This window comes from Aphelocoma coerulescens (assembly GCF_041296385.1).
Source record: "Aphelocoma coerulescens isolate FSJ_1873_10779 chromosome Z unlocalized genomic scaffold, UR_Acoe_1.0 ChrZ, whole genome shotgun sequence".
Taxonomy (NCBI): domain Eukaryota; kingdom Metazoa; phylum Chordata; class Aves; order Passeriformes; family Corvidae; genus Aphelocoma; species Aphelocoma coerulescens.
This window is the reverse complement of record NW_027184085.1, coordinates 14,854,801-14,881,781: the sequence shown is the minus strand read 5'-3', so window position 1 is coordinate 14,881,781 and position 26,981 is coordinate 14,854,801. Positions and strand designations below refer to the sequence as shown.

The window sequence follows — 26,981 nt, the reverse complement described above, 5'->3', positions numbered from 1 at the left end:
TACAGCAAATTCCCAGAGACAGAACAGACACCCGGGACCAGCCGGGGCCACCCCGGGGGCCTGCTGGGGCCACCCCCGCAGGCTCCCCGGACCGGCGAGGAGGGAGGGGAGTCAGTGAGGCAAGGGGAAGGAAAGGGGAAAAAAGAACAAGAAAAAAACCAACAGAACCTTTTCCCAGCTAGCTGGAACACAAAGGAAACCAAAAAGCTGCACAGTGCTCCTGGTGCACTCGTTCCCGAGCCCTGCAGAGCCCCTGGAGCCCTTGGGCCGAACCGTTCAATGCCCCCTTGGCTCCTGGCTCCAGCCCCGGGTCCATCCTAAAGGCACAGCGTCCTCGGGCATTGAGCGGCTGGTTAAGGAACACAGCGGTTTCATAACGTCACCCCAGGACAATGTGGTTTGGTTTAATGATGGCAGCAGCTGAGTCCTCCTCTTCTTTCACCACATCCACAGGCTTTTAATGAGTCCAGCTTTCTCCTTTGTCTGGAGTTCAGCACCAGTGCAGGGCTATGTCCTTTAATGTTAGATTGCCCTACTCTGCTAGTTATCTTATTCATAACTCTATTTTACCAACAAGGTCTTTTTTGTGGTCTTGTTTTAGATATCCTTACTCCTCTTGTTGCTTTCTTGTATCTCCTCATGATTGCAACTTGGCTTGTCGTATTCCTCCACAACACACACAATTTCTTAAATTAAATTTGTACAAATTTGATTACTGGACCTGAAAAGTTCACATACAAAGAGTCACACAGAACGACACATACAGAGTGAACACGACATATAAAATTAAATCTAAGCACGTAACTTTTCCGCTGTTCTTTTTTTTTCAAAGGTTTTTTACAAGATTTTTATGTTACCTACTTTCACAAAGACTAAACCAACAAACAGGGAAAAGAGGTCTTTTATCAAAATTCTAAGTTATATTGTACTTTTATTTTTCACTGTTTACTCAAGTCTAGTGCAGTTTAGATAGCAGCCTTGAAGTCATTTGCAATTGCAATATTTAAATGGCTTCAAACAATGGCAGTAACATTTATGTAATGTTGTTTGGTTATTTTATTTTTAATCCCAACTGTAGTCCCGAAATGGAGCACCAACAGATGTGTCCTTTCCAGTTGCCTTTGACTGTACTTGATAACATTCCATCCATCCTGACGCTTGTAAACAGATGCTTGGATATCCAGCGAGCCCAAACCTTTGACACAGGCCACGTCTAGAAATAGCCTATACAGAAATAATCCCATAATATAGTTGACACAGCCAAGAGGAGGTCCCTGTTATGTTGAGATTTGTGCTACTTGTTTAACAGGAACACTAATGACTTTGACCCCAGCAGTCATGCTCTAGTAAGAAACTGTTACAAAACTGCTGTTTCCCATTTCCATAAATTCAATCTTTCACTTTTATAATTTTAAATTAGTGGTTTTCAGCTATAACTCCTAGTGCAGACACTGGCCTGACACAATGAGGAGGTGAGCAGCCAGGGCTGTGGACTCAGCATTGAAGGTCTGCTTCTGCCCTCACTCTCAGATCAGTCCATGCCTGGTCAAAGGCTCTCCATAAGAGGCTTCTCCTGTTGCATCCTAGAAATTTAATTTGAAATTGGAACAAATCATTAACTTTCCCAAGGACCGGGAAATATGAGGGAAGTCTGTAATTCTGCAGATACATCTCACAAGAAAGTATAGCTTCAGTTACTTGTGGAGCACAGACACTGTTTATGTCACCCTACAGAAGTGGCAGCTCAGAGCTGCCTACAGGACTGGAATCTTCAAGCCCCATCCATTTACCTGCAGTGGAGAAATAGTTGGGAAGGGTAGGCTGGGTCAGGCAGAGCAAGGATTACAATAATAAGATTAGTGTCTTTCATATGTACATATTTCAGTGGTTTCAACAAAATATTGTCATGATTGTATATCTATTCATATGTTGGGACTGCCTCATTTATTTTTTCCTCACAACCTGATGATTTTAATGAAGTGTAGAGACAGCAAAACCAGAACAGTGTGAGAAGTTTTGAATAACTGCTGAGAAGGGAAACAGAGGCATCTCCAACACATAGTATCACATAAAGAGCCTACATATATCCTCACAGCTAGGAATCATGAGATACAGGTGCACACCATTGACTCCAAACTGCTTACTCACATAGGCAGAGACGGAAGATTGATGTTCTTCATATCCACTGCTGTTTATATACAAGTGTCCACAATTTCCAGCTCTTGTGTCATCTAAACCTCTCAAACTCTCTCAGAGCCCATTTTAAGCAACGCATCATTGAGATAGGAACATAAAAACTCAGCTTTTCTAGTGGTTATCAGTATTCATTGGACTTCCTGCTTAAATACATTCATGGACCGCAAAAATCCTTTTCTTCATGAGTCAAAATTGTCCTTTACCTGAAATTGCTCACTTCCTTTCCAGTTCTTTCATTATGTATATTGATAGTTACATTATTGCCTCTTTGCTTTGACTTTGATTTTAGTGAGCAGCTGTAGTCACCTCTCAGGTAGGAGACTGATACAATCAATAGTCAATTCTAGTATGAATGGAGTTTCACCTGGTGCTTTGTATTTCATTGTCCGAATAATCTTGCTGCTGACCTGCCCTAAAAGGAGAATTTCCAGTTCAATGCAAACATTTTTTCTACTCCTTTTTTGTTTGCTTTGTTTTGATTTTGACCAAAATCTGAACATTTCAAAATTTCCAGTGAACTGAACTTCTAAGAATGTAATTCAAAAGCTGCCCACTTGAAGATCAGCTGTCATCTTAGTTCTGCTACCCAAGGTCCTAAGCCTGTGACTGTGGTTGGAGCAGTGAAATACAGGTATTTGGCTCCCATAATTAGATCTGTCTGCTCTGGAGCCACAAAATCTGAAATTCGCATCAGTCCTGGCGTGCTCCACTCGCTGAACCTAGTGTGAGCAAAGTGCTTTGTTTCTTGGAAGCTCCCAGCAATCCAGCCCCACCTTGGGTTCTGCTGAGGTTTCTCAGAGACTACAGGGTCTAGATCACATGTTTTGGTGGGTGAAACGCACTGTTCTGGGAATTGTCTTTTTTGTTCATTAATACTGACTTATCTCTGTGCAAAGTCTGTTGTCTGACAGATCTTTCTGCCCGCGATTCCTTGTTTAGAGCAAGCCACAGTCACTACGGTGCTGCTGGAGCTGGTGATTGCTGTCGGAAGAGAGGCCACTGCTACAGGGGAAGATGAGAAGCCTTGCCACCCTGAGGAGTGGGACAGGCAGTGGCAGGAGGAGTACATGTACCTATGTACTATGATTCCCTAAGCATTGCTGACAAAGCTGGATCCACTCATTACTTGTATTCCTCTTGTACTAAATCCCATCTTCTCTCTTTTAGTGAAAGTAATTTCAGTGCAAATTAAAAATTAAACAGGAGCAGGCAATGAGATTGCTCACTGGGCCCCGTATCACCCCCATCACTTAACACACTCTTAGGCATAGTTTTGACCTGAGTCAGCAAGTCCTAAACAATGCCAGGGGGATAGCACTGGCTGGGAACTGTTTCCAGTAGAAAGTACAGGGATGACTAAACCACTGGAGCTGACTCCTTGCTCTTAGACTGTCCTCCAGCACTGTCCCAGCAGTATCTGAATCCCTGGGTACACGGGTATAGCATGGTACACATCAGGGGTATGCAGCATATTTTTGCAGTTTCACACTATGAAAACACTGGTCTGGCAGACTGAAACCTGAGCCTTAACACAATTTTAGCAGAAATAATCATTATACTATACAAGTGCTGGATGGGGGCCCAGAGGAAAACACAGCCAGAAGCTATATAGTGTGGGCATTGGCCATCAGTGACTGCTTCTGTTTCACTTAGTAGTACAGATGTAGACATGGTCATCTGCCTACTTGAGCTGTCTCTAATTAATTTCCATAACTTAAAACCTAGTAGCATGAAAAAAAAAGAGGCTTTTTGTCATACTCTATCCAAACATCTACCAGTTTTCTGTCTATGTAACCCAAACAAAAACTCTCTTTGAGTCAATTCACTCAGCTATTAAACGGTGCTTTGTGTAAACTCCTGGGAGTTTTCCTGACAGCTAGTGATCTTCCACCACAACCTACCCTCCCCCCATCCAGACACAGCTGTTGGAGATCACAGTTCAGAAATACAGAGCTGGAATTAAAATTACTAGAGCAGCTATGCTCATTGTCTCAATTGCTCCTTTCAGTTGCTGCTTGATATATCAAGCCTCACTTTCTCTTCTATGTAAAAAAAAACCATTAATACTTATATATATTAATATTCTTTCCAAATCTTTGCCATCCTTTTCAGACCCCACCTTCTTCCTTCCCTGCTTTCAGCTGCACAGCTATGCTTCAGTTCAGGTTAATGTTTTCAGAGGCTGAGGTTCCTTATGATCATTCCCAGCACACTTTTGTAACAGAACTATAAATTTCAAAGGTTTTCTGGAGGAAGACTATCTTATCTAGTAACTGATCCAGTTATTTGCTTCTGCACCCATGATTTCAGTGCCTTGGACTCACAGGCTTTTCTGTTACAGGACGTCAATTAACTCTTTCCCTATTGCATGGTGGGGGAAACTATCTTCCCTTCCCCACACTCAGGATTTATATCTTGAAAGTTTTTTATATATATCTGAAATATCCATCTGAATAAGTATGTTAGAGGAAAGGAGACAGGGAAGATATTTGTCACAAACAAAAGTTTAGCGTTATTCTGAATTGACTTGTTCTTTTACATAATTAAAATAAAATCTGTAAATTCTTAATGCTAGGAGATGGTTACTGTTCTGAACTCTGCAGTTTAAAAATTTTGGCTGTTCTTTGTCTGCCAGTTTCAAATAAAGGCCACACCACAGGGCCAGGCCATTCATGTACCCATGACAGCTTCAGCTTTGCTATGTACAGCAGCTGCAGCAATAAATGCAGCACCTGAATCCAGGCAGAACAGCCACTACACAGAGGTATTACACTGAGCACTGAGACATTTATTTAATGAGATAAGTAATTAGATGCATCCTTGCATGCCAACGTTTGAGGTCTCTTTCCACAGCTTACAGGGTCTGGTCTGAGAGCACCAACTCCAAGAATGTGCTTGGTGTCTGATAATGAAAGTGGGGCTGAGAGCTATGGCGAGCTCTGAAATCACAGGGCTGTGGGACTAGAGCAAAAAACAAACAAAACTTTTGTGCTAGTCTCATTTGCATTGTATCTATCAAGTCTTCTTCAATTCAATTAATTCATGAATTATTCAAACAAAAGAACTAAATTTACAAATATACACATTATTTTGTATAGCAGTCTAATCCCCATCTGTCCCCATTGGGTGGTAATCACCACATTTTTTTCCAAGCAAAATGAAGACCATGATTATTGTTAAGTAAAATTTGAGTCCAATGAGAAAATTTGTCATTAAACTAGATAAAAAAGCAACATTGATGTTAAACTGTGCTTTCATTAATAGCAGAATGAGCTAATGAATGCTATCAGTTACGGTTTTGCTGCTTATTTTCTATAGCCATTTTATGGCAATAAAGACCTCGTGGTTTTGTTAAAATAGGAATGATAAACATCTGTAGTGTCCTGGGTCACAGACTGAAATGGTCTCTTTCAAAGCATGTGAAACTAATAAAACCTCAAAACCAGGTCTAAAAAAAAAATCCAGTGTTGACAGAATAAGCCTGAACTGTACTCACTTGCTAATTTTTTACATAATTACACTCGATTACAACAGACGAAAATGACTTGATTTTTAGTGATAGAAGTAGAGTAGATGCACTGAATCTCGTAGTCCTTTCTCCTGTTGTAATGGCCTGGATATCTCCATGTCGCAAAATGGAGAAAAGGATCAATTTGCCTCTCAGTAGTAAGGATGATCACTTTTTCTTCATATTTCCTAGATTCTTTGCAGCATTCAGACATGTGCCACTTTATCCTGTAAGTGTTCTATCACTATAGTACAAAGTACAAATTTGATATGATAGTTGTCTTTCTTACCATTTTTAATATTAAGCTCTCCTTTTTCTTCTCTATCTCAACCTTTTGTTCTTTCTCCCTCAGAAGGCTGCCAGCTTAGTCCATGGTTACTACCTCTTCTTGCCTTCTCTAGAGATATAATGCAACTCCCTCAGGACAGTAGACATGGAAATCTCCTTTGCTGGTATGTCTCTCACTGCTTCTTAACTTCCTTTTAGAGTATTGAGCCATTCGTCTTCCCACCCCAAAATTGCCTCTTGTATTTCATTATAAGTAAAAAAAAAAAAAATTCCTCCAGGTCCCCATAATGTAGCCTAACAACACATTTGGTAGTGCCTTGAGCTATTAAAAAGAATGTTTCCATTATTTGGGCACTCGAGATATTTATTTATTAGTGTCCTGGCCATTTATAGGCAGCAGAACAGCTGACTTCCATCTATTACTGTAGGGGTTTAATTCCTTTTTTAAATCAAACCGTCATCCTTGAGATGGATGAGGCTCCCCTCTTCTGTTTCAAAGGCAGAATCCATGAAATTTTTATTGAATGTGAAATGCAGCTTGAAAGAGCAGAAACAAAATGCTGCCGTGACCATCACAATACTCATTCTTCTCACTGTTCCATAAGCATCAAAAAACGGCCCGAAATGTAGGACTCAAGAAAATCAGAGACTCAAAACTAATTAAACAAGGCAATTAGAGCAGATATGTACTGGTAAGTGTTGGAAGCAGCAAGACTTACTAAAGGTATGCCATTACCCGGTAATCCTGCCTGCAGGGACAAAGGGGATCTTGGTCCTGTGTATCCTCTGCTGATCTTCTGTGCTATTCCATAACATTCTGCTTATTTCACAATAAGTTAATGAGTCTACTGTGTTGCAACACCACCCCAGAGCTACTTAACTCGCTGGGCTGGCAAGTGGACTGTTTGCTGGGATGATAAATACCAGCAGAATTCCCAGGTCACCAGGGTTTGTGGCATAACCTCTGATTGTAGTCTGGGCAGAGTCTGAGAGTAGCATGAGTGCATTCCCGCCAGACTCGGTCTTGTGACCAAGGCACCTCAAGGGTGTTTAAATAAAGGCCTTGTCCCTCCAGCTAGTTGATCCCTCTTTTTCCCTACTAAAAGCTATTCCACATGGTGATCCTATAGTATCTCTGCCAGTAACTGTGTGAGAATGGTTTAATACAGTGATTTCCCCTGCTAAGGGAAAAGGCCTCAGAAGGTGCATAAGTCTGTCTTGGTTTTTAACCTTGACAGATAGCATCTTTGGATTTGACTCTACTAAGCTGGGTGATTCAATTCACCCTTCCTCCTTTCCCAAGTGTTGGGTAGCCATGAGTCCTATCACACTCATGGCCCACACCACCACTAAGAGAATTTTGCTGAGGATGTCAGCATCTGAGATCCAGGAGAATAGAAGGTTTCACTGTAGGTTGTTCTATGCAGAGTGCCACTGCTCTGCCAGTGCAAGAGAGCTTTTCATCCTCCCTGACCAGATTGGTCAAGATTCAGGAAGAATGGGTAGTGGAAATGAACACAGTAGTCCATAACACAGATTGTATCCTCAGCCAGAAGAAGGCCAAACCAAACAAAGCACAGAATCCACCAAAAAACCAACACTAGCATAAAAGTAAGGCATAAATGGCTTTCTGATGGTAGTTTTGTTATAAAATCCTTCATCACTAACAGAATTATAGAGAAAAGCCTTCTTTTCTGTGTGCAGAAAGGAGATATGCTTTGAGGTACAAAGCACTTGGGATGTGAAGGAGGTCTTAATGGGTGACTTGCTTTGATTTAGTCAGCCTGTGAACTTTGAGCATTTATTTCTTGGGCAATCTTCAAAGACTACCTTCCCTCCAGATTCCTCAGAGAGTCATGCCTTTACACAGAATGCACTTGTCTTTCTATTGAAGAGTTGTTGTTTGCACTACAGTAATTCTTGCTTTCTCAGCTTACTTAAACCCCCATTAGTCCCTGTGATCAGTTGGTACCACCATTCATTTTCCATTTTTGTGTTCTGCTTGAATTCATTTGGCTTTCAGAGGACTGCTCATCTCTGAGCACAAAAAGGCTCTCGGTTCTTCACTATCTGAAGGAAGTAATTACTGTGCTTACAGCCTCTGGCTCCTCAGCCATCACTAATGCCTAAGGAAATTGCAGAAGCATGGGCCAAGACAAACTCTATTCCCTATCACACAGTTACCCTGACACAGTAAGTTTTCTGACATTTTTGTTGCAAAGCCTCTGTAATGTGGTCTGTGTCCGGCACTGACAGAGCTGTAGTGTCAAAGTGCAAATGCCTGACATTCTTCAGTGCACTTATCCTCATGAGGAATACATTTCAGATGCAGAGAAGTCCCTTCTCCCTGCTTGTAGATGGGAAGTGAGGTCTCCAGAGGGTGAGATTTAAAAAGTTTCATCCCCGGACACATTTGTCTATCCCTCCTGCCTGCAGAGAGACCCTTAATAACTGCAGGAACTAGAACATCTAACCATGAGTTAGACCCTGTCCTTAATTTCTTACTAAAAACTGCAGAGGATGTATTTTATGATTCAGGGAATTGGACAAGAGTATTTTGCAGGCCAAAATATTACTGAAGGTGATGGTTCATTTCTCCTATTAACATTTCTACCTTCTTGTGCTTGGTTTCAAGAAGCAGCTGATATATTCTGTACTCTGAAGAAAGATTTCATTTCCCTTGCATTTATTGGTAAAAGACCAAGAAGGTACATCTGATTCCAAACAGAAGTTAGAAAGACAATAGGTCCATTGTTTGAGAAATGACCAAAAAGAATAATTGTGATTTTGTTGGGTTGTTTCCTCTCACGAATGGTTGGGCTCCAAGCAAAGGAGATGCACTTGGCAGTGAGAGACAGCTACTCCCACTGCACTGTCATTATAAGTCAATGACTAACTGGAAATGCATAAATAAATATACAGACAAGATTTGTAAAGACAAGCTGTCCCTAAAACAGCATCTGAGGACTGTCGGTTAAAGTCACAGGCAACCTCCAGCACACCTTGAAAACTGATCACTGAACATTTATAATATTTGCATTCAAATTGTACCACACTGTTACCTGCAACTAGGCCATAAACCATTTTTGGCTACAGCAGTAATTTTCAAGATTAAGCCACTTAGCCACTTTTTCCCCTTTTGAGGTAGATTTTAACAGCAGAAGCTAGGCAGAAGTTTCTGGGCTGCAGTATGAGGACTTGCACATGAACACCAACCTCATGGTGCAGCAACACTGTTGAAATCAAGGACTGTAGTAATTTCCAAGGCAGCGATAGCATCTGTTTCATGACTGTACCATAGTAATCTTTGCTGACTAAAAAGAGATGAAAAACCTGATTTATTGCTGATAATGAGATCAAGATTGGGCAAACTGGTTTTCTTTGGAGAGTTGTCAGAGATTCTAGGCATTTTCTATTGTAAATGCTGTTCATCAAAAAGAGAGCAGCACTGTAACACTTCTCCTTTACAGGTGCCCATGTTAAATATGGCTGATCAGGTGAACAGTAAAGTTCAGATCACAAAATAAAAATATCTTTAATTTAATAAACTCAGTAAATAAACCTGTAAGTTCTCAGCTGGAAGGATAGAAAGTTGTATGAGAATGAAAGCGCTTGACTGACTGTTGAATGGGGGCTGTTACATTAGGGATTTTATGGGACGGCACTTACATGACATGTCTTTATAATTGGTTGAAATAGTACAGAGACTGTTTAGCTTATTTTAAGACATGAATCCAAACAGCCTTTGACAGAAAAGAAAAACTACAAACAAACAAACAAACAAGCAAACCATCCCCAACTCCAAAACACACTCCAGAGAAGTTAAAAATTCATTCCAGATTAAGCTCAGATGTTGTATATATGTCAGCTGCAAGGGAAAAAAAATCAGGCTGAACCTGTGAATTGAAGCTTTTATAGTTTTGAGTGCCTAGTCTTGCAAGTCAGTGAAATTAATTTTCAGAAATCAACTACTGTATTAATATAGTAATAACGTTATAACATTCTGATGAATGACCTTCAAATGCTGTGTAAAAAGAGTATGCTAAAAAACTGGCTTGCAACCATTTGCTAGAGAGATTCTTTTTGAAACTGATTCTTAATACAACTTCAAGAGGTCCAGTTTTATATGGGGGTTTTTTCAGAAGAAGGGTGGTGGGAATATCAGCCTTGCTGTCTTGCTAGTGAAAGGAAAATTTAAAAAATCCCTCGTGTTTGTATTCCTTGGCAGTAAAAGCCATGGTAAGAGAAAACCCTTATTCCTCTGCTATTCTTTTCATTGATGCCATCCTCGCCTCAGTCTGCCCATGCATTCCTGTTTCTTAATCAGAATATGCATGCTTTGGCTAGCCTACAAGTTATATTATCAGTTGTCACTGTCCATTTCTTTTCTTGGTGTTCTTAGCCATCCACATTTCTTCCCCTTAGAACATAATAACATTTAGATTTCCCATTTTTATTTGTCATGGTTCTCTTAATCTTTAACTCTCCCACTTTCATGCAGCCTCGTAATTCCCTGGAATGTCTATATCCATCTCTTCGGGTTCAGGGTTCTTGGTACTCCTAGGTTGAATTTTACCATAGGCTTTCTGCTCCACAAGAAAGACACAGTACTGCAAGAGCATAAGCTTCTCCTTCGTTAGTGATAACAGGCAGAGAGCCTTTTATGTTAGTCTCACAAATCTAAAGCTGTCTGTTACAGCAACTAGAAGTTAGTGCAAAAGAAGGCAATGAAAAGTCATACAAGTGAGATTTGAAATGCCCTTACACGTGTCCACATTCAGTGACTTATGTCCCCTTTTAGTGATGCTTCTGAGGATACTCCAGTGGAAGTCAGATGCTACAAAAGCATGTAGAGACAAATTATTAATTTCCACAAGATTGCTGTAAAGCAAAAGCTCCCTTCCCTTAACTTGAGCTAAAGTTATGCTGGGGAATTTTCATAGCATCTGTCAATACTGTTGAGGGGAGATGGATAAACAACCCCCTGTAATAATGTTAATAGCAAGGACTTAATCTGAAATGAAGAGAAGAACAGTTGTTCTTCTGATGCTGTCCTTTGCACACTCTCTGAATCAAATTAAACCTGCTCACGACATTTGCTTTTCATTTTAATCAATTTCAATCCCGACCAGCAATATTATGGCCCCTATACTGTTTCTTTATTTCAGAACTTCATTTCCCCCATATATTACTGTTTCTGTTTGGTTGGATATTCAAATATGGCATGTTTTCCTTTAACCACATCCATAGTAGAGGATCAAAGTATGTAAATGGTGATTAAGTGAGCCAGGGAAACTTGTACCGTTGTGGTACAAAACATTGCCATAAAAAGCTATGAAGGTGTACTACAAAAGGACTACTTAGCCCTTTCATTAGAAAGAAACCAGTCTTCCTGACAGATTAATTCATCTTAATTTAGTAGGCATTATGCAGGTACTTCAAAACACCTCTGAGATTTTCATGTATATTTGATTAACTGGTTTCCAGCCTGAAAGATAAGATCCAAATCCCACCAGTCATAAAACCTTTATACTGATTTCACTGGGTTTGGATACAGACACAAATCCACTCAGCCAGGAAAGCAGTTACAAATGCAGGGGAAAGTACTACAATGACAAATACAGCTCAGACTGACTCTACATGCTGCAACTGCACAGATCATCTCTGAGAAGAAACTGTGTAAAATCTGTGCAGTAAGAGTTTCTAAAAGCGTAAAGAAATAGTTCAGCAAGCATGGAAGGTGTTGAACTCGACTTCAGGTCTTGTTATGGAAGATAAAGATAAATTGGAAGCTTGTGGCTGGCTAGGAAGCAGGAATCATAAACTAACTGTGCTCATTAACACTTACAAGAAGCCAATACAAGTCCTACCATTTCCTTCAGAAAGCTTAAGAAACTATGCTTTAAGATTCTTTCTCAGAAACCTGAGAAATAAGGCACAAAAATGTAAGGAGTACCTGTACCAGTCAAAGTGATTTGAACAAGCATAACTTTAGTAAGAGGATAAAGAAACACAATAAAACAATAAACCAGTCAGAGATTAAAAAATAATCTACAAAATAAACTATGTCAATATTACTAACCTTCTCACATGTCCATTGCAGCAGTCCAAATGTAGACTAACATCCTTATCCAAGATAAGAAGTATCTGAAATAGTCAGTCTGCAGTATGTGGAACTCTAGGGCATGTATTGCTGGGTAAAAGGCAGCTTTAGTTATTTGTGCTGCTGCTCTTCAACTCCACCACCACTCTTGCTGCCTTCCTACCCACATCTATCATCATTGCCAGAGAACTCTCCCAGCTGCTGTCGGTCTTCAGCCTGTGAGCTCTTCTGGCCCTTCCAGAAGACTACTGCAGTGCTTTGCTCTTACAAGAAGTATAAATTTACCCTTCAAAAATGGACAGTATTGGCCCTGATTTTTACTTGTCTCAAAATCTTTCACGCTCCCATTGCTGGCTGCAGCCACTGTCAGAGCAGCATTTGTCTATAGGAATATTTGTCAAAGATTTCATTTCTGGAAGTTTCCAGATATGACTTGCAGTCCTGCAGTCACTTCAACATAATTTATTTTTTTTCTCTGATAAAACTATTCTAAGTTATTCCGCATCTTGCATATAAATGATGTCTGGTTGAGCTGTTCACTTCCCCTCTTTCTCAATAGGAGCCAAGAGAGGACTCTTCTCTCAGACAGGTTCCTGCCCACATTGATTACTTTGGTAGCTACAAAGTATTTTTACTTCTATTTACTTCGAACTGAAGAACACCTCCAGTAAGGGGAACAGTAAGCTGAAATTTCCTTTCAACACTGCTTGTTTTTTTCTAGTAAATTTCAGAATTCAGAGGAATTATTTCTGAAGTAATTTTCTGGGTAAGAGAATATGAGGGAATAGTGTGATTTGAACCCCATTCTGCTAAACACATATACCATCTACTTTCAATTACTTCAGTCACTTGATAACCAATACCTAAATTCAAGAGTCTAAATTCTCTATAGCAGCAGGAATCTAGGCACCTTTGAATGGTGATTCTTAGCATGTAAACTAGACACATAAATTCAGAATATGCAACCACACCTTCTATAATCTACAGATCAAAGAGAAACGTCTGCAGGAGTGCTCTGCATGAAGGATGGGTAGCTCAGAGAGAATATCATTCAAAGCACAACCAGTGTCTCTACCAGGAAATAAATACTCTTTATTTAACAAGTTTTGGCCTCATCTGCCTTGCACAGAGCAACTGCAATGCACTTCTGTGCTATCCCTGGTGCTTTGGATGAATGTTCTGCCTCCAGCATAGCACAATACAGTGCAAATGCATAACCCAATATGCATTCAGGGCAGCACCTCCTCCTAGAAGCCAGAAAGTGCTGAGACTTGGGTACAATAAATAGGAACATAGACTGAGTCTTCAGAGGAAAAAACATGCAGTAGATAATGTTCTCTGCAGGGACCAGCCCTGTCCCTTAGCATCAGAATTGCTCTCCCAGCTTCTGGCTTGTTGCTGGACTCAACACTGCTAAAGCCCAGCCAGGTCCAGGTGTTCCCATGGGTTTGCACTGAACCTAACAAGCTTCTGGGACTCAGAGATCTGTGAGTGGGGTGTATTTGTACTGCCCAACAGCCCTGGTCCTCAATATGAGATCAGGAGGCACCTGACCTGGATGGGCTTGCTGGAAACCAGGTTGCATATGCCAGGGTGTTTTTTTCTTGTGTTTTGCTGCAGGACAGGGGTGACACTGGTCCCAGACATAAACTGGTGTGAGAATGGTGCTTGTGCCAAACTTTAGCAGTCCTTCCATAACTCACATAAATAATCTGCTATCCAGATAACTGGTATTTGAATGTTGTAAGAAATACAGATTCTGGAAGTTTTTGGTCTAACAGACAAAAAACAAACCATGAGGGTAGACAGAATATTAATCTAAAAAAAAATTGCTTATGTAAAAACAAAAGCAAAAACCCGGAAAGAAAACCTTAAAATTCTACCATTATCAAAGGTGAAAAATTAAAAGGATTATTTAATGAATCTTGAAATAAAAGAGGATGTGAAACAAAATTCTGACAGACCTGTTCTGTGAAGAAATATTTTCTTTCTAATCAAATGTTTATAATCTTTTATAAACAAGTGCATTTTTTATGGGAGCAGTATGTACCACAACCTAGATGCAATCATGATTCCTCCAATGAAAATGAAAATATTTTTACTCTTCACATTAGTTTGATGCAGAAAAAAACCCCTTAAATAAAGTATGTTTGTTGACCTCTGCCTTGCTTAGTAAGTAAATAGATATTAATCACAGCAGCTCTCTTAAGTTTTCTGAATGTCTTTTGGTGTTACACATGAGAAGACTGACATATTGACATTTATAGGGCACATACATAAAGAATTCAACTTGACTGGCACACCTTGTCCCTTGGAAGGAATTGCATTACTATTTTCCCATGAAGCTTGTGTACGTATAAAGGAAAGAACTGCATGCATTATTTCAAGGGATGAGGTTAACAATAGGAATTCAAACAGATAGCTATAAACTTAGGAAAGTGACGATTAGTACAGACCGTGGTGCACATTGATTCCAGACTGCAGATTTGTGGACTTTAATTTTATAATAGGTAAACAACCACAATGGACCACTAATGATATGCTGCCTGCTTTCTGGGTCCCCAGCCCAAGACAGCCACAGTCTGCATTTTGTAATTGTTGACAAGTCAGTGCAGCTGAAGGCAGCAGATGCCATGAGCGACTGGTGGCCATTGGACAGGTTCCCGGCATCTCCAGCGAATAACGAAACAGGTAACTAAACAATTTAAAGGCTGCCTCTGTAAATTCTGGGACAAATATTTATGAAGTTTACAAAGTACTGTATCTGAGAGCTGAGATGGCCAACTTGTTTGTGTTTGTAGGCTGCTCTGATCCTATGGTAACAAGCATAAAGGGAATAACTCATTTAATTGTGGACACAAGGTTCAGATTACATACAGTAAGCAAGATAAAATCACACAATGAGTGAGAGGAACCAAAACAAATATTGGGACATTATGTCACCTACTCTTTGCATTTTGCATTTACAACACAGAAGTACCTTCTTTGGGGGACTAAGGAAAAGTTCCAAGTGGCTTCCTCCGAGCATCAAAGTGACTTTTTCAGCTGAATAAAAAAAATGCATGTGTTTTGCCAAACCACATTCTGTATCACTATAATCTACTGGATGACATAAAGGTTAAACGGACTTCATTTTGGCATTTCTGCTGTTTCTTGATTTTAAAATTCAGAGTAGGTAAGCAATATTATAAAGACACAAACAGGTTATACCCTACCATACAATCTCTTATCCAAAATGCTGCACAGTTAACACTATCTGCCAATTAATATACCTTTACCTAATATAGCCATTTCATTAACTTTTCCCCAATTATCCGAGGTTCGGAAGAAAAGTTAGCCTATGTATGCCAAGTATACTGTTGTTATAATTATTAAAGTAACATTATTGATCATGTTGTATGTTAAAAAATATTAATTGGTCTTTTTTTTTTCAACTAGCATGCATAACAGAAAGACTTGTACTTCTTTTCCAGAAATCATTTTGAGACAACTTCAGAGTCGGCAAGCTGGCATATAAGTGGCACCAAACTGCACCATTCAGATGACTGGGATTTTTGACATATGAACACATTTTTTCTTGCAAGAGTTTGCAAATGCTTGAGTGGTACTTGTATTAACATAATAAAAGAAGTGCAAGACCAACCGAGGCATGAGTATTTCTTTGCTATTGCTCTCTATTCAATTGCAGCCATAACTATTGTCATAACAATTCTCAAGGCAGTGGAACAAATGCAGCACCAATTAAAAGAGGAATCCTAAAGGGTTCTTGCAGTCAATACAGATGATTGCCATAGTGTGTTATTTAAACTCGCATTTGTCAATCCTTTGGCATTACATCTGCTACATGGCAAAACACTCATATTCTGACACATTAGTCTTTTTACATGGTGTTTGAAAAAGGAACTTTTCAGGCTGATAGCAGGACAAAAGATTTGGTGTACTGCTAATCAAGGGTATCACTAGAATTTTATGGATAAACTACAGTGTACCTCTTGGCACCTCCTTCTCTATCATTTTGAGAACATTGCAGAAAACTCTTCTTGTCTAGGAGGTTAAATGACCAGAAGCAATAAAACAAGTCATAGAGAAACAAATGAGGGTTGCTACCACTATCTTGTCTGCATAACCCACACTGTGCATAGCATGGCTTTGTGAGTAAACATTTGGTGTAAGAAATGCTACAGACATCAGTAATTTTTTTTACAAATAAGTATTTATAAGCCAAAATGATTTGCATACAACATTTAAAGACAGAATTTGTTGTAAGGTGTGGTGTGGTGACTTGGTGACCATTTTGGGGTTAGATGTGTTTCATTCTCTTGCCGTGTGTGCCTTGGTCAGTGCTGTACAATGCATGTAAGGGCCTGACTCCTCACAGGAGCAGCAGGAGAGCTGAGCTGCCTGAAGGACAATTACTGCTGCCAGTGAGAGTAAGCAAAAGATATTGCTTTCCTACTGGCTTGAAATTTCTCAGTAGAGAAAATTTAAAAGTCAAACTGTGGTTAACACTGTGATAGTACTCACTAGAAACAAATATAAGGCAGAATAAAGCCTAGGGCTTAGGTTTCTGCCTAAGGCATTCATGCCTACAGACTCTCCCAGTTCACAGGCACTCTTTTGGCAGCCAGGGAAGAAATAAAGATGCCAGCTTTGGGTGAAAGAGTTCATTTGCCCAAGGAGGCAGAGGTTTCATGGAGAGTTGATCAGAACAATCCATCACTGCTATGAAACACTAACTTAGCTTTTTTTTTTTTTTCCCCCAAGTACCTAATGTATTGTCTGGACAAGTTTTGAAGCTGTCTTACAGTCTCACAGAATGCAAAAAGCTTCAGATTGCATACTTGGTATTTCCAAAAATCTTAAAAATTAATATTTGTGTTTCTGTAACATGTATGTTCATATCTGTATATGTTAGAATAACTCCAAAGAAACTTTCAAAGTTACTTTAAGTGGCATGATTTTCTTTTAGTGTGCATATTTGCTTGAAATATGCATGTTATTTTGTGCCATATATTGCATACAGAGAAGAGGTATTCTGGATCCTCTTTTTCTTTTTCATTCTTTTTATTTTTTTGTTTGTTTTTCTGTTTTTTTGTGGTTTGTTTTGTTATGTTTTGTTTTGTGTAACTCCTCTCAGCTCTGCTGCCACACTGGAGCCAGTTACTCCAATTATCTGAGATTACAAGATTAAATTTTGCATATTCATAGTCTTGGGAAGAAGGGGACTTCATCAGGAGGATGACAAATGTTGCTTGTTATGAGAAGAGGTAACATTTAAGCTGATGACAGCATCATGCACAAATACAAAGGAACTAAGCCATAGTTCTGAGTGAAAGCTCCAGCTGCAGCTGGAGACATTTTTGAATTAGACAAAATAAGCAAGAAAATCAGTGTTTTGAAGATTAAGCATGGGTTAGTACAACATTATTTCCTGAATATTCAGGCAAAATTAAAATATTATTTCCTCTAAAATTAGGAAATGGTAACATATTTAAATTAGGTTGACTAATACATATTATTTCTATGCAAAACTAACCAACAAGGCACTGTAGGTGCCTCTGTCTAGCCTGAAAATGAACCTAAAAAATGAAACTTGCAATTAAACCCCTTTCATTTTTGCATTCTTATCTTTGTAATATCCTGCCACAGTTGCATTCTTTTCCTGATCACTGCCAGCAGTAAGAAATGTTCTTGTCCAGAAATGGCATGGACATCTATTTCTCTCTTCAATCTGTTCCATTATTTTCTCTGATTCTCCTATTACTTTCTTCCGGCATTATTTCTTATCTTCTGATTCATTGCAGATAGAGTCACAGACTTTGAGATCCTTGGGGTCCAGCTCATCAGTGTTTTTTCTCAGTGTTTTGCTCTTAGCAATGCAATACATGGCTAGCTTATATTAGCAGAAGACGTCTGTCCACAGACATCAACAGCTACATAGTGCAGAAAAACATTGACAAGCAGGAATTTTTTCTGGCATTGCATGTGGAGGGAGAGAAAGAAGAAAATGGCATAAGATACTGAAATACCACAGTAGAGATTTAGGCAGAAAAATGGCTTAGTAATCAGTGACTATTTCTTCCACATTGAAAGCTGAAATACAATGTTTCTCTACTACCTTCCTATTCCAAAATGGAAGCACATGTTCAATTTTAGTTTAGAATCAAGAGTTCGTTCTTTGCTAAATTTGCTGCTACCTGTTTGTTTCATTGCATTTCATTGCATACATTCATTTTTAAATTATATATCCATTTTAAAATTTAACAAGTAAAATAGAATTAAAGAGCTTAACAAGCACTTAACAGAAGGCTAAGCACTGTGGCCTTTCCATTTGACTGGTACTCCTTTTTCAGAAGTAATGACTTTGAATAGCAAAAATAACAGAGGATATTGAGTAAAAAAATAATTAATATGGCAAATAGGAAACTCCTGATTTTTCCACTAGTTGCTCATGTGACTTTGGATCAATCACTCACTCACTGTGCACCCCTTCCTTTGCTTGTAACACAGGCTCTGTAGGGCAGGGACTGTTTTCTGCTCCATGGTTTTATAGCTGCAATGCTTCTCTGCCACGTTGGATGCAGGTGGTCACTAAGGATGGACCTTACAGTTTGGGATGTATGAGTTTTCTGAGACCAAGCACCACAGAGCAGTCAGAATCAATGATTTACTGGATACTACCTTTTCTAACTTGCTAAGATAACTGAAGAAGCACAGACAAGGACATCCAATGCATTAGCTATTTTAGTGAGAGATAAAATAATGTCACCACTTAGTGACAAATGCCATATAATCTTGCTGAACATTGCAAGTGTATTTCTAATAGTCTTGCATTATGTAGGCTTGTAGTTAAGATAAATTGGGATTTACAATTTAATAAAAATTACTTTGCTCTGGAAAAATTAACTTCTTATTTCTGTTATGAGGCAATAACCAAATCAAACATAGGTGTTTAAGCTCTCATTTTAGCCACTAAATACCTGATTATTGCTTCACAAAGTAACCTGAATATCACAATCTGATACAACTACCTTGTTGTTCAAGTAGTTAGTAAGCTCTGGGCAAATTCTCAGTATCGGTTCCAAACCTCAGCTAAAGAAAATTATGTGGTAATATAAGGATTCATAACTGAGTATCTCAGATTCTGGCATACTCAAAGCATATTCCATTTGCTAAGATTTGTGACAAGATTTTCAGGCCATGTGACTAGAGCCTGGGGGAATGCAGACTAAGGGTTTTCAGGAATTCCTTTAGCAGATGTATGGATGCAGTGCTGGGTCTACAGAAGCTGCACAGATTTGTTTTCACCAGTCTAGCCTCACTGCAGACAAGAGTATAAATAAGGTCAACGTACACCACTGAAGTCAGAAATAACTGGAGTAAAGTTTATGGAGTTTTCAAAGGATTTTGTGATTATAAAACCATTACAGTGATTCTGCATAATTTTTAGTATACTTGTGTAATGTGTAAAATCTCCCAAAGAGTTCACTTCTATTTTTATAGCAAATACAAAACAAAAATATTTGATAGTATAATGAGAGAAATTATAAAAAGAGCTAAAATTAGTGCTCTGATAGAATGTAGCTCTTCAGGAATGAGGAATGTCAAATATTTTAGACTTTTTGACTAGTCTAAAAATTAACAATATTGTGGTAAAGTAACTTAAACTACATGCCACCAAAACCAGTTCCAATTTATGCAGAGAGCGTCAGTTGATTATAACTATAGATAAATAATTATGATGTTTTAACAGTAAATTAATCAAATATAGATTTGAAATATTAACTAAAATGGGATTATTTCAATACACAGTTTTGATTAGGAAAAGACACATGGAAGAAATTTTGAAATTGCTGCAAATGAAATACATAATTTCAACATGCCTGTACCAAGCTTTTTTTTTAAATTTGAAGTGACATATGTTTACAAGCTGATACACAATTTTTAAAAAAAATAAAAACCCCACAGAATGTTTTATAAAAAGGGCTAAGTATACAGGAGAGAAAACAAAATTATTGAGTTTGTGGATACAGATTTTGAAACATTTGGTGTTGATCCAAAATTAAATATTTTTTGTGTTATTTTGTAAGGAATCAGAAAATCTTTTATAATCCTACCTGAGTAAAATCTCCCTTCTCCCATTCTACATCTCAAAAATTTCTTTCTTACATGGAAACAAACTCCAATAAATTACATAAGTCAAAATCTAAGTGTCAAAGAAATCCATTGTCAAGATGGGAAACTTTAGGTCTGAAAAGACTTAAAAGACACACTTGAAATATTAGATTGAACAGACACACCACAAGACCTTCATGAAGCCCAGGTACTCTGCTTTCAGTGTACAGGGAAACTACATCTTCTATATACTTCAGATGAACTGTAAATACTCTATCAATGTTTAAAAATGTCTGGATATGCAGCAGAGGAATCAGGGTTTTACAGAGGGTGGTAGGTCTGAGCCAAGAAAATTGTAGTATTCCCAAACATACCTCATGTTTCAACTCTGAGCATTCCTGGAAGAATTGGATTTACCTTACGGCTAGCGTGCCACATCTGTGAAGCCCCACCGAGGGCCTTAGCATAGGCCGTGAGATCCCAAGTGAGTTCTGTATTAGCTCAAGGTTAGTTAAGTCTTGGAACTAACACTGACAGGATCTCCAGAAACTGATTTAGAGAAAACAATTTTAAGATTATGTGATTAGCAGGTAAATTGTTAAATTTATTTCCTCAAATCATAAACCATCTATTTAACCACTGCTGCCTCTGTGTAAAGTGGAATGCAATTATGAGATAACTAAGAGATTGCTTGGGCTGTTTACCCAGCAGACAAATGTTATTTCAAATGGTATACATCTCATTTAGTTTTCTTCTCAAAGTTATGTGGCACATTTATATTTTCATTTGTTGTTGATGATCCTACAATAAACTGTTATGCACAAACATAAAACTGAAATTATTTTCCCAAAAGAAAACTTTCAGTGAAAAAGAGGAAAAAGAAATTGTAAAAATTAAATGTCACATTTCTAGGCATATCACAAAATTGTCATGAAAAAAATGGAATTTAAAGGCCTGTTTTTTCAGCTTCTTGTTTTGTTCTGAAACAGAAAGTATATTTTAATCTGTAGAAATCCTGCGTGTTTTGTAGATTTGTTAAAACTTCCTCCCCAACCACATTTTCTCTTCTCACCATCCTCAGTGCAGATGAGAAGGAAAAAGAGCATGTGAGAAGAGAGAGACCGATACAGGTGGTCACTACCTGAGTGCCAGCCTCAGCCCAATCAGCAGTTCAGACTGGACACGGTGGTTTAGCTGGATAAACTGCAGGAACAGAGCCCCTCCTGTCTCACTGTACAAGCCCTCGAGACAAGGCAGAAAGGTTTCTGACAGGTCCTTTGCTTTAGAAATGCTGGGTTCAGATTTCCCATGCTTTCTCCTGCAGCCTCTAATGATGACCATCTCGATTAGGTGGTGGTTTGGTCACCTGGGGCCCTATAGATATCCCCGTGCTCCTACCTGGACTGCGCAGCGCTGTGCCAGGCCAACAGCGTGTCTCCTGTGTGTCTGTCCTGCACACCCTCTGGCCTGGTGGCTGGGAGCTGGCTCCGTTCAGAGCCTGCACAGCAGTGCTGGAGTGCTGCTGGACTTAAAATAAAAGTCTTCAAAGGGTAAAGTATGGGATTGTGGTGTGTTTACATGAGTTCAAGGGTTCCTGACCAAAGCTGGTCTCCACCTGCTCAGCCAGAGCAGGGGTGAGAGAGATATGCCATATCTGCACCCACCTATGTCAACATGTCCCCTGCATGGCCTTGGAGCATGGATTGCTCACACAGTGTGACACAAAGCAATTATTGCATCTAAGGCCCTTTCTTTGCTTGCTTCTATTTTGTTATGAGGACTTAGAAAAATAAGTTACTTCTCTCCCAGGATTTATGGATTTCATCATCTTTGCAGTCTGTGCTTGAATACTCTCTGAATGACATCAGGATTTTATCTCTTGTAAGCAGAGAGTCTATGTAAAGAGGCTGGCCCAGAGGCCCATTCCAAAAAGCATTATTTGGGAAGGGATCTCGGTAGGGAGAAACTTTGTTTTGTTAGTTTTGCAGTCCAGACAAAGACTTTAGTGGCCCGTTAAAATAGAAATGTCACCTTGCCAAGTTTAACATTTCCACACCCCTGAAAAATCTATGCTAACAGTTGGGTAATGAAGTAAATGGCTTTTTTGAACTCACATGGACCAGATCTTCCATTCCAGGGATACCTAGTAGCTTCATGGTTAATGTACATCAGTTGCTCATGATGCTATCTTCATATATACGCTATCTTTATCCCTTTCATCTGTTTTGCTGCTTTGAAACTAAATATGTCTTTTTTGGGACCTAAACTCTTCTGATGGACCTAAATGCTGGTTAACTGATTGGAAAAGTAATTTTGAAGTAAATGGTACACATTTATATGAAGCACTTGTTCTGACAAGGGAAGGCTCATTCTTTGATCGAAGTCTGATCATTTTGTACCTGTGCTCCTCTATCACAAAAAATTGATATTTTGAAAGCACTAATATTGTGTACCTCCCTAATGCTTCGATCAGAAAGGAAAAAGAAAACCTTAATTGATGTTAGGCAGATGTAATGTATATTGGGCATGAAAATTTCCTGAAGGTGTTTTCTCGAGTTCTGACCATGCAGGTTCAGGTAACTCAAACCTCCATGAAACCACACCTGTGAGTGGCAGAGGAGAATTTGATCCTGATCCAAGTTGTTGTTATAACAGTGTTAATTCACACCCAGTATTTTGTCTTTTGGGTAATGAATACAGAATCATAAGATTATAAAAATATTAAAACAGGATATCAAAGTATTAGTAGTAACCTCTAATATTCCCTGCTCCTTGTCTTTTTCTGGTTTTATTATTTGATTAAAGTCTTTCCCCTCTAGTTGATGAAATTTTAAAAATTTACCTGGCCTTCAAAATGGCTTGAACTTTAAGAGAGAAGGGATTTGGACATATCCTAGATTATATATTTTGAACATGAGGAAAAAACCTTCCACTTTTTTCTTCCTTCAGGTGTTGCTTTACACATACACACATTCAACACTGTGGGTCTATCCCAACACTGTTACTTGAGAGAGATCTCAGGAGCTGAAAGACAGCCTTCCTTATAGGACAAATAATCTTCCTTTACAACAAAGAGAAGTATTTTGCAGTGGGTTTTGGTTTTGTTTTAATGAACACTGTCACAGCTGAGCTATATGCAGTATATTTTAAAAACAAAACAAAATGACCCAGTGATTCATGTTCTCAACCTAGAGCAGCAAGGTTCTTGTAACATCTACATTTTTTCAGAGAAAAACCTGAAGCACAAACATTCATTGAAAATATTCTCCACTGATGCAATATTACTTCATTTAAGCATGGCCTCCACTGAACATTACTGGGTTGTTGCTAAGAAACAGTGATACATGACACCAAATTATATTACTGACATTGAATTTTTACTCCTTTTCATGTTATAGCTTGCTTGAAAACAGCTGCAATTATACCATAAATGGAAGGAAACCTACCAGCCTCTATTCAGTGCCTTTTGTATTTTAGTTACAGGCTGAAGTCCTTATCTTTTTACTATACGTCTGTAACAGTCCTACAGTATTTCAGTTAAAAGGTATAATACCAACATTATTGATGGTCTGCATCTGCATCTCCTACACAGTCATCTCAACAATAAAACAAATGTTCTCTTTGATTTTCGCCCAATATATGCCAAATTGCAGGAAGCTTGGTCTTAGGGTTTCTCTATTTTCCATGTTAATATGACAATCCATTTTGACCTGTAGGTAATAAAATAAGAAACATTCAAACTCATAGCTAATGTTTACAGGGTACTTCACCTTTCGCTTCTTTGGATCTATGCAATTGACCAGTTGAAAGCTGAAAATGAATGGATGTTTTTTAATATGTATTTAAAACCCCTGTTCTTTTGTATAGCATATGGATAATTTCCTTCTTAAAGAGCCACTCATGCAATAGTTGATGTATAGCAAGTACACACAGCTTGTGCTGTGTATATATCTTCATTTATACAAATATAGCATAGCTGTTTGATTATTTTTTTAATATAAAAACAGAGCCTGGAACACCTGTACCTGAAACTGGGATCTCAGTGCAGCCAGCATTACAAAAATATGCAAGTGGAGAGGGGACTTTTTCCTGTAGGGGTTAAACCTCAGAGAGACAAAATGGACAAATGCTAAGACAAGAGGTGCTAGAGTCATAAAGATTTTACAAAACAACTAATAATCTAAATCATGTTTGCATGTATAACCTTTAAGTAGCTTGCCCACCGTTTCCCTTCCAGGGCTGGTGCAGGTCCATCTATCTGAGATATGGAAAAGCATCTTCAGTCATGGGCTTGGTAAACTGATGAAGAAGGCTTTAAACTATAGTTGCCAGGGGAGGGGAGCCTCAATCCATTCCACTCCTACCACTTTCCATTCTCATATCAGGATCAACAGGAGAAGCCCAGAGCCTGGAGAAGGATCACAGGTCAGCAGGAGAGCAGCACAAAGGAATTCCAGCCACTCCAGACAGTAAGCTGGCTTCATCGAGGCCAGCTTCTATGCGAATGCAATCAGCACGGGGAATAAACAAGAGTGAGAGACAGCTCACATCTACAGGGCTATGAACTTATCAGCTTCATGGAGATGTGGTGGAATATCTCCTATGACTGGAGTGTTGGAATGGATGGATACAGACTCTTTAGGAAGGACAGGGAAGACAAGGAGGACGTGTCACCCTCCATGTCAGTGACCAGCAGGAGGGCATTGGATCTCCGCCTGGGGATGGGTGAGGAGTAATTACAGTAATTACTAAAATATATGAAGGGTCACATCACTCTATTGGAAAAAAAATAAGTAATTTGCAGGACATAAAAACCACAGAAACATGTACACAAGTAAAGATCAAAAGAAATCAGTGCAGTACATGGAACTACATGTTAGTTGGCCAAAAATAAGGAAAAAATACAGAAGGATGGTTGGCGTCTGAAGAAAGATGCAAGAAGTTCAGAGGACTATCTCACTTTTCAGGAAAGTGGTCAGAATCTTCTGTGGGCTACAAAGACCAAGACAATGATGCAGATCCACCCACTCATTTAATCTGTGGAAGGAAAAGGGACCACCTTTTTCCTGTGAAAGGAAAGTGGATGATCAGGATAAAAACTACCAGTAGAATAATAAAAGAAGGAGTCTTTCTATAAACATGCCTGAAGAAAGGTTGTGGAAGCTGTAACAGAAAAAAGGAAAACTCACTTTACGGTGACAAGCTGAACCTTCCTTTAAAGTACAGCTAAACAACAAAGAGGAGAAAAAGAACAATAAAGGCTGAAAATCTACACTTCTTCAGCCTCATGAATACCAAAGAGAAGAGTTCCAGGATATCTTCTGAAGACTAGGGAAACCCCCAGCAGAGAAGACAATAAAACTGAAGGAATTTAACTCCTTCACCACGACTTCTGGGAAATTCTCTATAAGTTTGAAATAAAAGAGTGGGCTGTTGTAACAGCCAAATACCAGATTATCAGATCACATACCATGCTATGTGATACATCATTCACTTTTTAGACAATAAGATATTATATCTCTCTATTTTCAATTTGATGATCCTTATCTCCTCTTTCTTGAATTCTTGTTTCCCTTCCTTTGTCTGCTTCCTATTGCAAAGATTTCTGCATACCACCATGGTTCCCATCTCCCATTTCTTTGTCTGAGTGCTGAAAGGCAGCACAAACTTTTTAGGCTTTTTCATAGCCTGAAATATGCCCTGTGTTCCCCTCAGCTGTATATCTTGCTACTGAGAATATACGTATCTTCTGGTTTGCAACATCATCACTAGGTCCACGTGTGCCTTCTGGCAAGGAATTGCTTGTACTGTGATTGCCAGCTGCACAGTGGGGAGGTAAGAGCCTTCTGAAGTTTATTGTGCTTGTTTTGCCTAGAAAATTACAGAAGAAAGGTATTGAGACAATCTGGACTGATAACACTCCATTTGCTTTTTGTCCTGTTCTATTATTGCTTCCCTGACTTTGATTATTCATTCCTAAAAATGTCTTCTAATGCATTGTATACATTGTTTTTCTTCTTCCCCAGACATAAGCACTACATTTTTCAAACAATCTTGAGTTTAAAATATTTATTAAGATATTAAGACCCACTGGGACTAGGGGTTTCACTTGATATGCAAGTAAGATCTAATAGAATTGCATATTATGATATATTGCATATATACAATAATATTGCATATTGCAATAATATGCATATTAACATAGAGTAATAGAGCTACAGAAGGATTTTAACATTCTCCCACCTAAGTAAGGTATTGCAGACTGTCAGCCTTTAAACAGATCTGCAATTGCTCCAGAGCTTGGACAGGAAAATTCTTATCTCATTCCTACCTAACCTGAGACATCTTGATGTGGAGTACCTTTGATGTTTCAGTCAACTTGCTTTTAATATGCACTAAACAGTATTTCTTGTGAAAGTTTCTTTCCATCTAAGAAAAACAGGACTTATGGTTTTGGTCCAAGAATTCAACCTTGATAATTTGTATCATCAAGCACTATTTAATTGCAGCTCCTCTTCCATATCTGCTTGTTAATCCTTATATTTTCTGATAAAATAAAAGGAGAGAATGTCTGTAGTTTACCACTGAAAAATCTGCAACAGTGAAAGACTTGTTATTTCTTATATAACTGTAGCAAAATGCTGCACTACGGCATTGCGAGGACGCTACAATAATAAACTGAAGGGAGGCAGAATTAGCTCCATAAGAATATTTCTCGTAAATAATATTGTTTCTTTCCTTGCCTGCAAAGAACGTTTACTGATCGTTTCA

The 26,981-nt window shown here is 38.8% G+C and overlaps 1 protein-coding gene across 1 annotated transcript in view; it reads right to left on the bottom strand.

Moving 5' to 3' along the window:
• The window catches only part of GHR (growth hormone receptor), a 149,422-nt gene extending 127,681 nt beyond the window's left edge, over window positions 1–21,741 (bottom strand). The window contains exon 1 of the mRNA XM_069002442.1: window positions 21,609–21,741. The gene's annotated coding sequence lies outside the window, so the exon portion shown is untranslated. The remainder of the gene's footprint in view (window positions 1–21,608) is intronic.
• Window positions 21,742–26,981: the final 5,240 nt, after the last annotated feature.